General features: G+C 46.2%; 1 protein-coding gene across 2 annotated transcripts in view; it reads left to right on the top strand.

The window, feature by feature from the left end:
- Nucleotides 1-432: 432 nt before the first annotated feature.
- Sestd1 (SEC14 and spectrin domain containing 1) overlaps nt 433-14,021 on the top strand; it is a 96,543-nt gene continuing 82,954 nt past the window's right edge. For both annotated transcript variants that reach the window (XM_059260773.1, XM_059260772.1), the window contains exon 1: nt 433-526. The gene's annotated coding sequence lies outside the window, so the exon portion shown is untranslated. The remainder of the gene's footprint in view (nt 527-14,021) is intronic.

Below are 14,021 nucleotides of genomic sequence, written 5' to 3'. Positions count from 1 at the left end.
CTCCTTGGCTTCCCACCTTGGGTACATGGGACCACAGGCATCCCAGCACAAAGGGGTCACCTTAGACCAAGGGGGACCTCGGAGACCCCGGGAGGTGGATGAAGCAGGAGGAAACAGACAAGGTGTCGGGGCCACTCCAGCTCCAGCCACACTTCCTGACCCCCGTCCGGGGGGGCTGCTTCCACCACCCACGCGGTCCGGCTCCTCCCGGTGGGGACCACCGGACGTCAATCCCGGGCGCCCCGCCCCCTTCCGTGCCGGGCGGGGTCTCGGCGCCTCCGCCACCGGCGCACGCGAGGTCGCGCGGACGGGGCCGGGCCGCGGGTGCCGGGAGGTGGCCGGGCCACCCGCGCCGCCGCCCCCCAGCCTGACGCACGGAGGGCCGGGCAGCGATTTGCCGCGGGCCCGCCGCCCGGGCCGCTCCGCCCCCGGCCCGCCTCCCTCCCGCCTCGCCCAGCTCTCCGCCCGCCGCGCCGGCGTCCCCGCGTCGTCCCCAGCGCCCGCCAGCCCGGCCCGCGCCAGCCAGGTGAGTGCGGCCGCGCGGGGCGGGGGGCGCAGGCCACGCGGGGCTGGGACGCGCGGGGCGCGGGCGGGAGGGCGGGCGCGGTCCCCCCCCCCCCTCCCATTCTACGCCGCCGGCTGCTCCGCGCCCGCCGCAGACAAAGCGCCCGAGGTGCGAGCCCCGCGGGCCCTCCCCGCTCCCGCCGCCTCGGCCTCGGCCCGCACCCGTTGCGCCCGCGTCCTGGCGGGGTCCCCGGGCCCCGAATCCAGCAACAGGTTTGAGTGTCAGCCTGGATTCACGGGGTCCCCTCCTTCCTTGCGTGCGGGCATCCCGGGCAAGCCCCTGCGTCTCTGCGTCCCGGCCCGCTCCTTTGTGTGCGCTGGTGGCCGCCGGTGCGGGACGCGGGCTGCAGGGCCCGAGCTCAGGGGTCGTCCGTAGGACTCGGCTTCCTCGGGGCCTGCGGGCGGGTCACAGCCCTCCAAGCCCTAGATGGCCACAAAGGGAGGCCCGAGGTACTTGGCCAGGGTGCGGGGACAGTGTCCCCTAGAAGGAAGGCGAGCCGCAGTCTGCCTAGCTCTGGAGGGGATGGTGGGATTCACCCTGCCTGCGGCAGGGGCATGCAGACACTGACAACCCGGTGGCTTTCTGAGCTTTGACATCCTCTCACACATGGCCCTCACCCAGAGAAGTTGGGAGTGCTGCTGTGGGAATAACTAGGCAGCTGCTCTTTGACAGGTCCTAGCTGTCTTCAGGTTTTGTCTGTATCCAGCATAACCCACCATGCCTGCTAGCAGTATAACAAGCTCTCACATTAAAATTGACACTCAGGGTACCCCCATGTTGGAAAATTCATGTGGTTTTCTTTGGTTGGATCAATTTTATTTTCTTAGTGGGATGGATTTACCCCCATCCAGGAAGAAATCTCAATAAAGAACAATTTATCTTTGTTTACAAACCTTGGGTCTTGTCACACCTCGCTGGTTTCATTGGTATGCTATTTTAGTATAACAATACTAAATAGAAGGAAAATATCTTCCTTTTGCTTTAGGCAATAAAATACTTTCTTTGTTCTAGCACCAGGAAGCCTTTATGCATAATACTTCTTGTGGACAGAACTTGGTGGCTGCTTTTACCCTATGACAACAAAAACTCCAAAGGAATTGCAGAGCATTTACACTTCTCTATGGATTGTTTTTATATCCCGAATTCCAGGAAATCATTTTGCTGAATATGTATTCAGACATTCCAGATGAAATTGAACCTTAAAAACTGGTCCTACTCTATGCATGTAAAGAGTTTGCCCGCATTTTAACCACTGTGGATGAGCGCTGGAATAGTCCATGGAAGAGAATAGGATGCAGTGATGGACCTGGCAATCTGAAAGCAGAATGCAGAACGTTATAATGAGGACAGAAAAGTTGGGTCTGCCTGGGTTTCAGGTGATTGGCAGGTGCCTAAAGGTGTTTTTAAACAGGCATTCTTACTGATGATGTATCTGAAAAGTCAGAAAAAAAAATCACATTTTGATGTATGTATATGTATCCTATAAGGATTCCCTTAGAACAAACACAGTCTCTAAAGTTTATTCTTTTTAAGGAATGAGATTATAGCAGATTAATCTGCTTTGTTCAGTGTCTTTGGAATAAGTTCACTTTATTAAAAACACCATTTGTGTGTAATATCTAACTTCAAAAAGCTTTTTCAGCTCTTGCAGGCAAACAGGAGTAATCTCTTGGGGGAAAGTAGGCCGTTTACTTAGTGTTCTCGTTAGCTTTTGTCAGCTAGACTGAAACTAGAATTTCCTGGGAAGAGGGAATCTCAGTTAAGGACTTACTTCCATCAGATTGGTCTACTGTAGGTGAGTCTGTGGGGCCTTTTTATGATTGGACTGATGCTGTTGCCGGGTTGGTGGTCTTGGCTTATATAATAAGAAAGCGCCGGGCGGTGGTGGCGCACGCCTTTAATCCCAGCACTCGGGAGGCAGAGCCAGGTGGATCTCTGTGAGTTCGAGGCCAGCCTGGGCTACCAAGTGAGTTCCAGGAGAGGCGCAAAGCTACACAGAGAAACCCTGTCTCGGAAAAAAAAAAAAAAAAAAAAAAAAAGAAAGCAAACTGAGCAAGCCATGGAAGCAAGCTGGTAAGCAGCACTCCTCCATGGCCTCTGCTTCAGTTCCTGCCTTGAGATCCTGCCCTGATGATGGATTCACACCATGGAATTCACTCTTACAGTGTACAGTTTTGTAGTTTTTGTATATTCACAAGATTGTGTAAACGTCACAGCCAGTTCTAGGCAGGCACTGCTATTCCATGTCTCTGGATTTGCCTTTTCTGGACATGCCTTAGGTGGAATTATGTGCTGTGTGGTCCTCAGTCCTTTCACTTAACATCATCAGTGTTCATCCATATTATAGTATGTGCCATTTTTATGGGAGAATAATATTCCATTGTGTGGATATACCACAGTTTATTAATTCAGCTGCTGCACATGTGGGTTACTTTCACTGTTTTGTATAATGCTTCAGTGCATAGTCATTTTCAAATATTTTATGGATATATTTTTATTTCTCTTGGGACTATACTTCTGTGTGGAGTTTCTGGTCACAGGGTGACCGTAGCATTTTGAAGGACCGTTCCCAGAGCTGCTATACATTGGCATTCTTATCACTAATGTATGAAGGTTCTATTTTCTTCTATTAATTTGTTTTTGATGTGGTCTAGGTGATGACACTCAGAGTCTTGCACATGGAGGAACCTTACCATCTGGGCTGTACCCCCCCATACCCGAGGGTTCCCCCTGTTCTGTATCTTCCCTGGTAAAGATTGTCTTTTTGATGAGTCCTGTCAGTCCTAGTAGTTGCCAGGTGATGTGTTTTTATTTACATTTTACCTTTTTATGTTTCTATGGTATTTGTGTATTTTCTTTGGAGAAATGTTTATAGCTTATGTCTTCACAGGTATTTCCATATTTGATCTCTAAATCATGCTAGAAGGTAGATTTTATGTAGTTTACTGGTAGGTGCAGAAAGAGTCTATGCTTTGCTTGTTTTTAAACTTTACAGTTAGAGACAGGGTCTGAATGTGGACTTCTGTCTTTTGACTTTACTTCCTGCATTCTTCTACTTGGTGAGGCGTGCAGAAATTACACTTTGCTTGGTTAATGAATGACAAAGTTGGGGGAAAAAATTAAACCAGATAAAAGGAAGCAAGTGTATGAGCATACTGCTGTGTTACCAGATTTTGTCATGCTTTTAAGAATAAATTGTTTTCTCCCATCCTAATAGAGGGAAGGCATGGTTTCCTTATTTCAGGTGGGGAAACAGAGTCATGGTTGTATCTAGTATCTGCTTCTTCATGCCTGCCTGATCCTAGAGCCCTGTGTTCACTCTCTCAGCCGGTGTGGCTTCTATTTTCCTATTAATTTGTACCTCCAGGGCTAAGATAATTGAACAGTTTTGTACAAAAAATAATGTTGTTTCTGTGGATCAAACGAATTCAGTTTTGTATTGGAGGGTACAGTTTAGCTTTGAAGTTTTGGCTCTTAGTCCAGCTTTTCTGCACCCCTTAAAATTCTAATGTGTGGGGATGCCCAGCTCCGTAGAATCTAGGCAGGAACCAGATAATATTCATTCTTCATGGCAAATCCATTGGCAATGTACCTGACACATAATCAGGGACTAATATTTGTCAAATGATTATAAATACATTTAGTCATTGGAAAAATGATAATATTTTTGAAGTATAAGATTTTGAAAATCTGGAATGGATACAAATTAGAAGTTGAACTCTCTCGTGTCTTACAGAAGTATCTGGTCTGTTTAAGAACATGGCGACTAGCATGCTTGTTTTCCAACTTAACTCAGTAGACATATGTAGTAGTTGGACCCTGGGTGTCTGTTGAATGAATGAAGAAAAGAATTAGAGTTGGTTGTACTAACTAGAGCAGCTCTAGGAAATGAATAGTTGGGTTCTGCTTTTAATTTGTATTTTTATTTATCAGACATGGAGCATGCTAATTATAAAAACCAAAAGGATCATGGGAATATAGATTAGAAGCTGAATGTCTCCCCCTTCACTTCCTGTCTCTCTACCCCTTTACCCTGCAGTCACTTGTGTCTCAAGCAGCGTCTGTTAACAGTGGCACTCACATTTCTGTACCTCTGTCTTTGTACTTGTGTGTGTGTAAACACATGTTCACATGACCCACTACACATATATGTAGCCATGCATTCACAGGCAGCTTTTATTTCACAGATGGGATGATAGTACATGTATCTTTTTGCTTTTCACATAAACATATCAAGACCTCTGCACTGTAGTCACACATGATAAGCATAATAATAAGCATTGTGTTCCTTTTTTCAGTTTGTCCTTGCCTGGTTTTGGTGTCCAGATTAAACAGAGCCTTCAGAGATTAGTGGGATGCTTTCCCTGTTTCTGAGCTCTGGGACAGATACAGATGCCTGTCTTGTCAGTATGCGTTAGCTATCACCTGACACCTGCAGGGGATGGAGCACTCTGAGGTGACCTTTCTGATTTTCCCCCATTTGTTCTGGACTATCAGATTCCAGCATTTGCTTCCTGTTACACTTTATGAGTTAATGAAGGTAGATAATTAACTAGGTTAGCATATGTAGGGTTAGCGTGGCTGTCCTCACAGAGGTTGATAACATGAAGTCCTACATGCCTGTTTCCTGGCTGTGAATCGTAGGCAGGCTTCTTTCTCCTCCAGAATCCCACTGTCTTATACCGTTCAGTACTTTCTACTCACAGGGTCTGACTGTCTTAAATGACATATGAGGTCATGTATGAGAAAGCCAAGTAGTTGCATGTAATACAAATTAAAAAGACTGCATAGTTTAGTTGCTAGAGTGCTTGCCTAACATGCTTCATGCCCCTGGTTCAAGCCCCAGCAGTACATAAATCAAGAGTGGTAGCACATGCCTGTAATACCAACACTTGGAGGTAGAAGCATAAAGTTCAGAAGTTCTGTCCTTAGCTGGAGAGGGAGTTTGAGGCTAGCCTGGCATACATGAAACCTTTTTAAGAGAAATGAAAAGGGGGCGGGGGTAGTAAGATTTCTCAGTGGGTGAAGGTGCCGGAGGTCATGAGTTTGATCCCTGAGACCTACCTGGTGTGAGGAGAAGCAGTCCTCACAAGTTGTCCCTGACCTCCACAAGTACACCTTAGCAGATGTTGCCCCCTCCCCCGCAAGAAAAAGAGAAAAAAATTAAAAGTTGTCTAGTAATAAACTGCTGCATGCCTTTAAGTATAATTTGTTACTGTGGCTGTTAAGATTATGTTTTAGCTTAGTAAGAACAGACTTAAGGGGATGGAGTGACGGCGCTTGGCTGGTTTCCAGAGTTAGAAGGAGTTACAAAAACTCCTAGGCTATTTAGGCTTTACTTTTAGCAGACAGTTCTTTCCAAACACTGAGTCTTGAGGCAGGCTAGTAGGGGAAATGGTAGAGTGCACAGGCCTCTACTGTGGGTTAGCCTTGTGTTATCTATTATCTGTTACCTGTTATCTATTTGATTTCAGAGAAGTGAGTGACATGTTGGCATTTGAATACTTTCTTTTGTCTTTCTTTTTTTTTCCCCCAGTAGTTAGTGATGGACATTCAGGTCACTTGGATGAGTAAGATGAACCATAGGCCTAAGTCAGAGTTGTAGTCCATATCACATTTGCTAACCATGGATACCTTGGATATGTCACCTACCTTCTCAAATCCTTACATGCAGGAGAGCTGGTCTCTTTCTCACCTGTCAGTTCCTAGCCAGGTCTTGTCATTCATTATAGCTGTGCCCTCTGGGGGCAGGCATACAGGGAGTTAAGTGTGGAGTGTCCTGGAAACTGAAATACTGATGTACAAAAAGCCCATCCAGGTTCGAAGGAGACTACTTATTTATTAATGATTTCCACGAATAAAATACAGATAGAGGATTGTTAATGTGTCCTAATGTCTGTGCTTAGGAGTGGTCTTTTTTTTTTTTTTAATACTTTGTTTTGCTCATGATGGTTTTACCTACATAATTTATTACTTAGTACTCATTCCATTTTCCGTTGTGCCCAGGTAGGGGGGCTGGGGTAGAAATCCTAAAGGGAAACACAGTGTTCTCTGACAGTGGGCTGTGCATGTATTCGTGTTAAGACCCGGACAGGACAATTCCTGACAGTTGAGGATTTGCAGAAAGTGTAGCTCCTTGGAAAGATGTGGAGACAGTCTGCCTGAGACTTCCCATCTTCCCTGCACTTGCAGAGTCATTTAGAAAGGAGCCTGCTCCTGTCAGCTGCTGTGTAAAGAGCTATTGATTCTATTCTTGAAAGATGGTAATATTGTTTTTCCTTTAATAGGGATTGCTAGAGCGTTTGCTTTTCTTTCAGTTTCATTGATTGGATATCTTGGCAAGCTTTGAGTTAGGGATATGCAAAACTAAAAATGGTATTGGAAGATCACAAATGAAATTGATGCCCAATAATCCCACAAAAGGACTGGGAAACTCCATGGAGGCTGCAGCTAATGTCTGCTTAATGGGGGTGGAAACTGCAGTGTTTAGGTTAGAGAGAACTTTTGCCAGGGAGAGCTCAGATTGCGTCATGTAGACTTTCACTTACATTGAGGGAAGAGTTCATTGTCGTCGTCCTCCTCCTTCTCCTCGTGGTGGTGGTGGTGGTGGTGGTGGTGGTGGTGGTGGTGGTGGTGGTGGTGGTGGTGGTCGTCATCGTTGTCTTCCTCTTCCTCTTCTTGTAGAACGAAAAACCCATTGGAACTATGGGTAGGCATTAGAAGAGGTGAATCTTGTCTTCATAGAGCTTATCATTTAATTGGGAGGCAAGGAATGAAGATGCTAAGTATAAAGACAGGGCTGTCAAGCTTGTGTCTGTTCTTTGTAAAACCAGTGCTTTGGTAAAGTGTCAACAGTCCCCTGAGGAACACTGACAGGAACAGTGCCACCCTTTGAAGAGGTGCTTGTGTGTCTTGGTTGTTTTATAGATGTTGCTTTGCTTTATGTAATAAGTCTCTTTCAAGAATTATTCTATGTGGACTGGGTATCCAAACTGGCTCTGAAAGCCAAAGCTGGATTTGAAACCCACCCCGGGGTGGCCCAGTAGGTCTTAATGCTGGACAACTTGTAGCCTTTGTCTCAGCACCAGCCTAGGTTCTTTGCTTTACATTTTTAATAGTTTATATAGTCTTACGTCCTTAGTCCTTTTCTGAGCAGAATGTGGTATAAATACATACACACGAACTCCATGGAGGAGGACAGGAGGGCAGATAGACTCATATAGCAAGGGCCAGATATGGTGAATGGGTTTTGTTTCATGGGCCAGTGTGGTGGGAACGCTACTGTGGTCACTGAGCAGGGCTGTGGTCATGGGTGGGAGCCCTGGCATCGTGAGCCTTGGTACTTGCTGTCCCTGGTGTAGATAAGATACACAGAATGCTAAAAAAACCATAGGTGGGTGGCTTTTAAGTTTAGATTTTTCAGGGAGAGAGGCCAGTTTGAAGAAGCAGGGGACAACATGCTGGATTGGCAAGCAGCCCCACCCAGCCAGGATCCATGTACATTTAAGGAGACGCAATGTTGGTGGGAAAGACTCACCAGATAGAGGAGGAAAGTGGAGAGTTTCTTTTCATTTCTGAATTTGGATTTCTAATCTCTCCCACTCCCTACATTATTTTCACAGTTTGTCTTGGTGCAAGTCCTTTTTATTATAAAAAGCTAATTGTGATTTGAATAGGTAATACGGCCTACATTTCAGTTTATAAGAGGCAAGCAGACACGTGGTGTAGAAGACTTACTTTTATTCTCCTTCCTTGAATCCTTTCTTTTGTGAAGTGGCCGGTCTTAGGTTCATGTGCCCTTCCAGAAGTATCTGTTTTATATCCATGTGCTTTCTTATCCTTTTGACATAAAGGACACCTCAGTCCCTGTGCCCACACTCTCTTCCAGGACAGTGTGCATACTGTCTGACCTTGACTTCTTTTCCTCTCATGCCAGGACATGAAGAGCCTTGTTCTCCTCCCCCTTCCCTCTCTTCTCTTCTTCCCTCTCCTCTCCTCTCCCCTCTTCTAGCACTCCCTCCTCCCTCCCTCTCTCCCTTCCTCCCCTCTCCCTCCTCACTCCTCCCTTCCCCTCTCCTCTCCTCTCTCCTTTCTTTTGCTGACAAGGTCTCCTGTAGCCCAGGCTTGTCTGGAACTCTGTGTAGCTGAAGATGACATTAAACTCCTAATCCCCCTGCCTCCACCCCCAAGGACTAAGATTAAGTGTATGAGCCTCAGCACTTGGATTATTTATTTGTTTTTTTTTTTGAGACAGACCTTGCCATTTGCCCAGGCTGCCTTTGAGCTACACTGGGTCCTCTCTTAGCATCTTCTTTTTGAGAGAGAGAGAGAGAGAGAGAGAGACAGAGAGAGAGAGAGACAGAGAGAGAGAGAGAGAGAGAGAGAGACAGAGAGAGACAGAGACAGAGAGACAGAGACAGAGAGACAGAGAGAGAGACAGAGAGAGACAGAGACATAGAGAGATTGATTGATTGATATTATTATGTTTGGTGCTGGAGATCAAACTCAACACCTCATGCAGGACAAGTGTATGCCTAGCCTCACGTGGGTGAGTGCTCTGACACTGAGCCTATCTGTAGCCTCTTGGTCTGGAATAGTTTTAGATGTATTATACAAGGTATCCCTCTCATGTACCTCACCCAGTTCCAGTTTCCTCCGACTTTATCTTAGAATAGCAGATTAGTCAAAACCAAACATCATCGGCATGTAACCAGTGACTAAATGACTCAACTTCAGGGTTTATCTGGACATCATCTGTTTTTCTACATATTGTCCCCTTTCTGTTCAAGGACCCCTTAGAATACTAATAAAGTAGTAATTGCATTACTACTTTTCTGTCAGCTTAGCCTTGTGTTTTTGGATGACCCTAAGAGTTTTGAGAAGTACCAGTGAAATAATTCTATTAGAATACCCCCAGAACACCCCTGAATTTGTGTGTGTGTGTGTGTGTGTGTGTGTGTGTGTGTGTGTGTGACATTTTCCTCATGACCACAACAGTGCTGTGTACATGTCCTGCTATTTCTGTAGTCCAGCCTGCCGCTTGTTTTCTGTAAGCCTGCCATGTAACAGTCACTAGGTGATTTAGGAAGTTATAGTGGTTAGGACTGGGTTTTGGAGCTTGATCACCTCTGCCCAAACCCTAGCTCTGCCCCACAATGTCATCTTGGGTTTCTTTTCCCTGGCACCCACTTTTAAGAGTTGTGGGAGGATTAAATGAGAAAATGTGTGAGATGCCTAGGGAAGCATCTGATGTGATTCTGATGCTAGATGCATGCTTATTATTATTATTAAACTTTTACTGTTTTGGTTGTTAGAATAATACTGTAATCATTCCTGTTTTGTTATTTCACAGATAATGGAGAGGGAAGGTGTATGTCAGAGTAGTTCTAGAAACTGGAACTTAGGTCTCTAGTAGTCACTTTAGAGGAGGAGCGCTGATAGAGTGAAGAAATGGATTCCAAGGGGATTTGTTAGATTGCTTGACAGGATGCGGTCTGGGCAGCCCAGCAGTGGCTGTCTCGTAGTCACTCAGTACATGACATGGATGGCTGAGCAGTCCATTCTAGCACTCGAGCCTGGAGGATTCCTAGAGAGCTGCTGGTCCTCAGTCTGTGTTGGAATCCCAAAGAAGTTGGTTCTAATAGCGTGGAAGGAGTGCCACAGCAAGAGGACAGATGAACTTCACCGAGAGTGAGATGAGAGCAAGCAGGCAAAGAGCAGTGTCCTTCCCGACCTTCTGCGTGGATAGCCACCAGGATGTGCTGCCTGGAGTTAGGTTGGGTCCCTTACAGCACTGTGGAGGTGGCTTGTGGTGCAGTTGATTCTAGATATAGTCAAGTAGACAACTGAGATTAGCCACTAGGAGATTCTTGGCACTTGCAGTTCTAATCTCTGGAGGTAATTGCCGAGTTTCCCTTCATGGAAGTAGTAGTTTGACTATTGGCCAGGGGTATCTGAGAAGAGTGGTGTTACCGTGCTAATTTTATAAACAAATTATTTGATCTTTGTCTGTTGGTCACTTCTTTTGTTATGAATTAGTTTTAACATCTCTTCAAAGTGAAGTATTTTAGAGTTTAGGATTTGCTTATGCCTATAATCCTAGCACTTGGGAGACTGAGGCAGGAGGATTGCCACTGAGTTCAAGGGAAGCCAGAGAGGCATATCGAGTTACAGTTACAGGCTAGCCTGGGCTATATAGTGAGACCCTGTCTTGGACAAACAAGCCATCAAACAAGCATAAGCTTTGGTTTGGATGTTGACTTTTCAGAACTCATTTGTTCCTCGTTAGCTGGGAAGTGACAGGAAACTGTTGAGGTGAGGAAAGCTTGGGAAAGACTAAAATACTGTAGTTGCAGGGCAGACCAGCTGAACATTGGGATCCCAAATTGCCGGCCTCCTGACCTGGCCAGCTTGGTGACTGGGGATGCTTAGAGTTTCAGGAGGAGCGGCCCCGCTGCTTTGCAGCTTTGTGATTGACCACGAGGAAGATGCCCAGAGAGGGCTGGGAGCTCAGAACACATCAGTCCGATGGAATTCATAACATGCAGATTTATTTTGCATAATAATCAGGCATGAAATAACAGCCATTTGCATATATAACCATGATTAGCAGTAACAGCCACTTGTAGAAGTTTGCCTTCTCTGTCGTGTGCTCCAGCATGTCTGACTGCTGCCAGTCAGTTGGGACTGATACTTCTGCTGTCCAGTAGCGTCATCATTAACCTGCCTTCCTCCCCTACTTCCCATTGCTCAAAAGCCAGGGCAGAGCCTGCTTCCCCAGCTTGCTGTAGTTCGGGTGTCTGCTTTTGTTTTCTTCTGTAGCCCTGGGCATTCTGGGCGAAGCTTGGATCTAACATATTTGTCAAAGGCCCATGTGTCAGAAGCTGGAGCCTGGCCTGGTGGTATTGACAGGTGGTGGAAACCTTAAGAGCTGGGGCTGGTGGTGGGTTCTTTGGGTCATTGGAGGCAAGTCCCAAAGGGGTCTGGGAACTCTCTTTTTCTGCCTGCTGTTAAGGGGAACAACTCGACTCTGCTTACCTGCCATAATGTCCCACCCCACCCACTGTACCTCCAAGTAGTAGCGCTCCAGTAGTGGGCTACAGCCTCCAGCCTAACACAGACGAGCCTTTTCTCCTGACAACCTGCTGCCCCTAGGGTTTGTTAGAGAGATGGGCAGCTGGTTAGTTCTCAGCTGGCTGGGGTTAGCATGATCAGGCCTTTGCTGTTTCTGTGTTTTGTTTGTGTGTGTGTGTGTGTGTGTGTTGGAGAGTCTGTGAGGTAAGCCTAGCACATTATGTGTGTCTCCTACTTGATCCTCACAGGATGGACACTCCAGCACTCTGGAACACGTTATTGGCACTTAGGTGACAGTGTAGTTACAAACGTGGCCACCATGCTGAGGAAAGGAAAGGGATGGTAAATTAGGAGGGGAGGTAAACACTTCAGTGGAATCTGAGTCTGTTCTGAAGCCGAGTGACTCAGCCAAAGGGAAACACCCATTGCCATCAAGCCCGGCTGAATCCAAGAGTCAGAATTTCTCTTAGTTGCCTTAAAATACAGTTCAATCCCGTTTAAGTCTTTTTGTCCTAATTTGAGAGGAGAGACTACAGACTACTGGGGGCTGGCGATCCCATCAACACGGATGCCCTAGAGCACTTAGGAGACAGGAGTAGGCTTTAATGGCAGCTGAGGGGACCAGCGCAGAGTTTACAGATGTTGGTGGGGCTTGGATTGTCTTTATCCAGACAAGAGCTTCCGTGCTAACTATCTCCTCTCTGTGGGAAAGGTGGCAAAGCCCCTTCAGGATCTGGGTTTGTAGCAAGGAGGAAGGTACTATCAGTGCTTGGTGATTTAGGACTTGTATCCCACTTACATCCTAAATACTAGAACTACCAGGTTAGAAACGGGGCTGGAGGGTGTGATAGGCCCTGGGGCAGCTGAGTTAAGTAGATGAGAGAGAGCACTTGGCTTCTGTTCTGTACACACAGTTTCTGTTACAATGTCCTTTGGGTGAGTGTTTTTGTACCTTGGGACTATTCAAGCTCAGCAGTTACTCATATGTTAGTGTGAGTCATCTTCGCAGATATTTGTTTTTTTTTTTTTCTTTTTTTTCCTAATACTTCCTTGAGATCAGATATTTTAGAAAAAAGAATGTTGGTAGGACAGAAATTTTCATAATTTACATCTGTTTTTGTTTGTTCAGGCTGCTATTTTTATCTAGTTTGTTTGTTCAGGCTATATGCTGGGTGTGTTATAAGCAATACAGGTTTATTTTGGATGCTTCTAAAGGTAGGAAAGTCTGAGAGATAAAGGCAGTGTCACATTTGGTTTCTGATGGGATTCGTAGATGGCCATCTCCTTGTCGTGGCCTTGCCTGGAGGAAGGCAGGAAGGGGCTTTTTGGGATCTCTCATGTTTTGTGGCGTTGAGAACTGAACTCAGGATCTTATACACACAAGACCAGGTGCCTTACCTCCACACTGTATACTTGGCCTTCTTTGCATTTTAAAAACGTGAGATAGTCTCAGTAAGTTGCCTAGGCTGGCCTTGAGCTTGCTTTGCAGCCCAAGTAGGCATTAAACTCGAGGTCTTCCTGTCTTTGCTTCCTCTGTGCTTGGGCGCAGGTCATGTGATTTGGACATCTCTCCCAGGGGGGTGCTAGTCCTGTCCTCACGACCTAGTCAACTACAAGAGGCCCATCGCCCAGGACCCTCACTTTGAGGGTTAGGACTTTTGAGGGACCCTAGCATTCCGTGTATAGCACATCTGTTGTGTAGGCTGGTGCCAGGGCCTGCAGCTGCTTTGGTGACATTTGAGTGCCAAGCTCAGGCTGATGAGGGAAGCATTGGTAACACAACCACCTGTGCGTGTTCATTACTCTATCAGGCGATTCAGTGATTCAAGTCATAGAAGAACTGAAATGGCAGTGCTAAGGATTGAACTCAGGGCTTTGTGCATGAAAATATGTGTTCTGCCTCTTAACAGCACTTCTAACACCACAAAGAAACTTTAAAAAAAAAAAAAAGACAAAAACCCTGATCTTATCCTATTCAATATAAACAATGCCTACCTAACCAGCAAGAAATACTTGCTGAAATGAGGTCTATAATGGGAGCCCAGTTCTTACATCACACGTAAGCTCAGAGTTGGAGCGAGGCCGACTGCGGGGTAGGTTCCCAGTGAATTGTACCTTCACCCCGCTTTGGTCACCGTCTTCCTGAGGATTATTTGAAAACTGCTCCTTGGCTTTGAAAGAGTGGAAAATGTATTTCCCTTTCATCTTTGTTACTGATTTCTGGCTTGTTACATTGTGATCAGAGAGTACATTCAGTCTGATTTCAGTTGTTTTATGGTTCCTGAGGCTTGCTCTATTGCCTGGGGTCATCTTGGGATGTCGTCCATGGGCATTTTGAAAGATATGCAGAGAGGTACATTCTGCTATTTGATACACTGTCCCA

Source organism: Peromyscus eremicus, chromosome 4 (genome assembly GCF_949786415.1).
Source record: "Peromyscus eremicus chromosome 4, PerEre_H2_v1, whole genome shotgun sequence".
Classification (NCBI taxonomy): Eukaryota; Metazoa; Chordata; class Mammalia; order Rodentia; family Cricetidae; genus Peromyscus; species Peromyscus eremicus.
The sequence above is the reverse complement of the archived record's forward strand: the minus strand, read 5'-3'. Positions and strand labels throughout refer to the sequence as shown.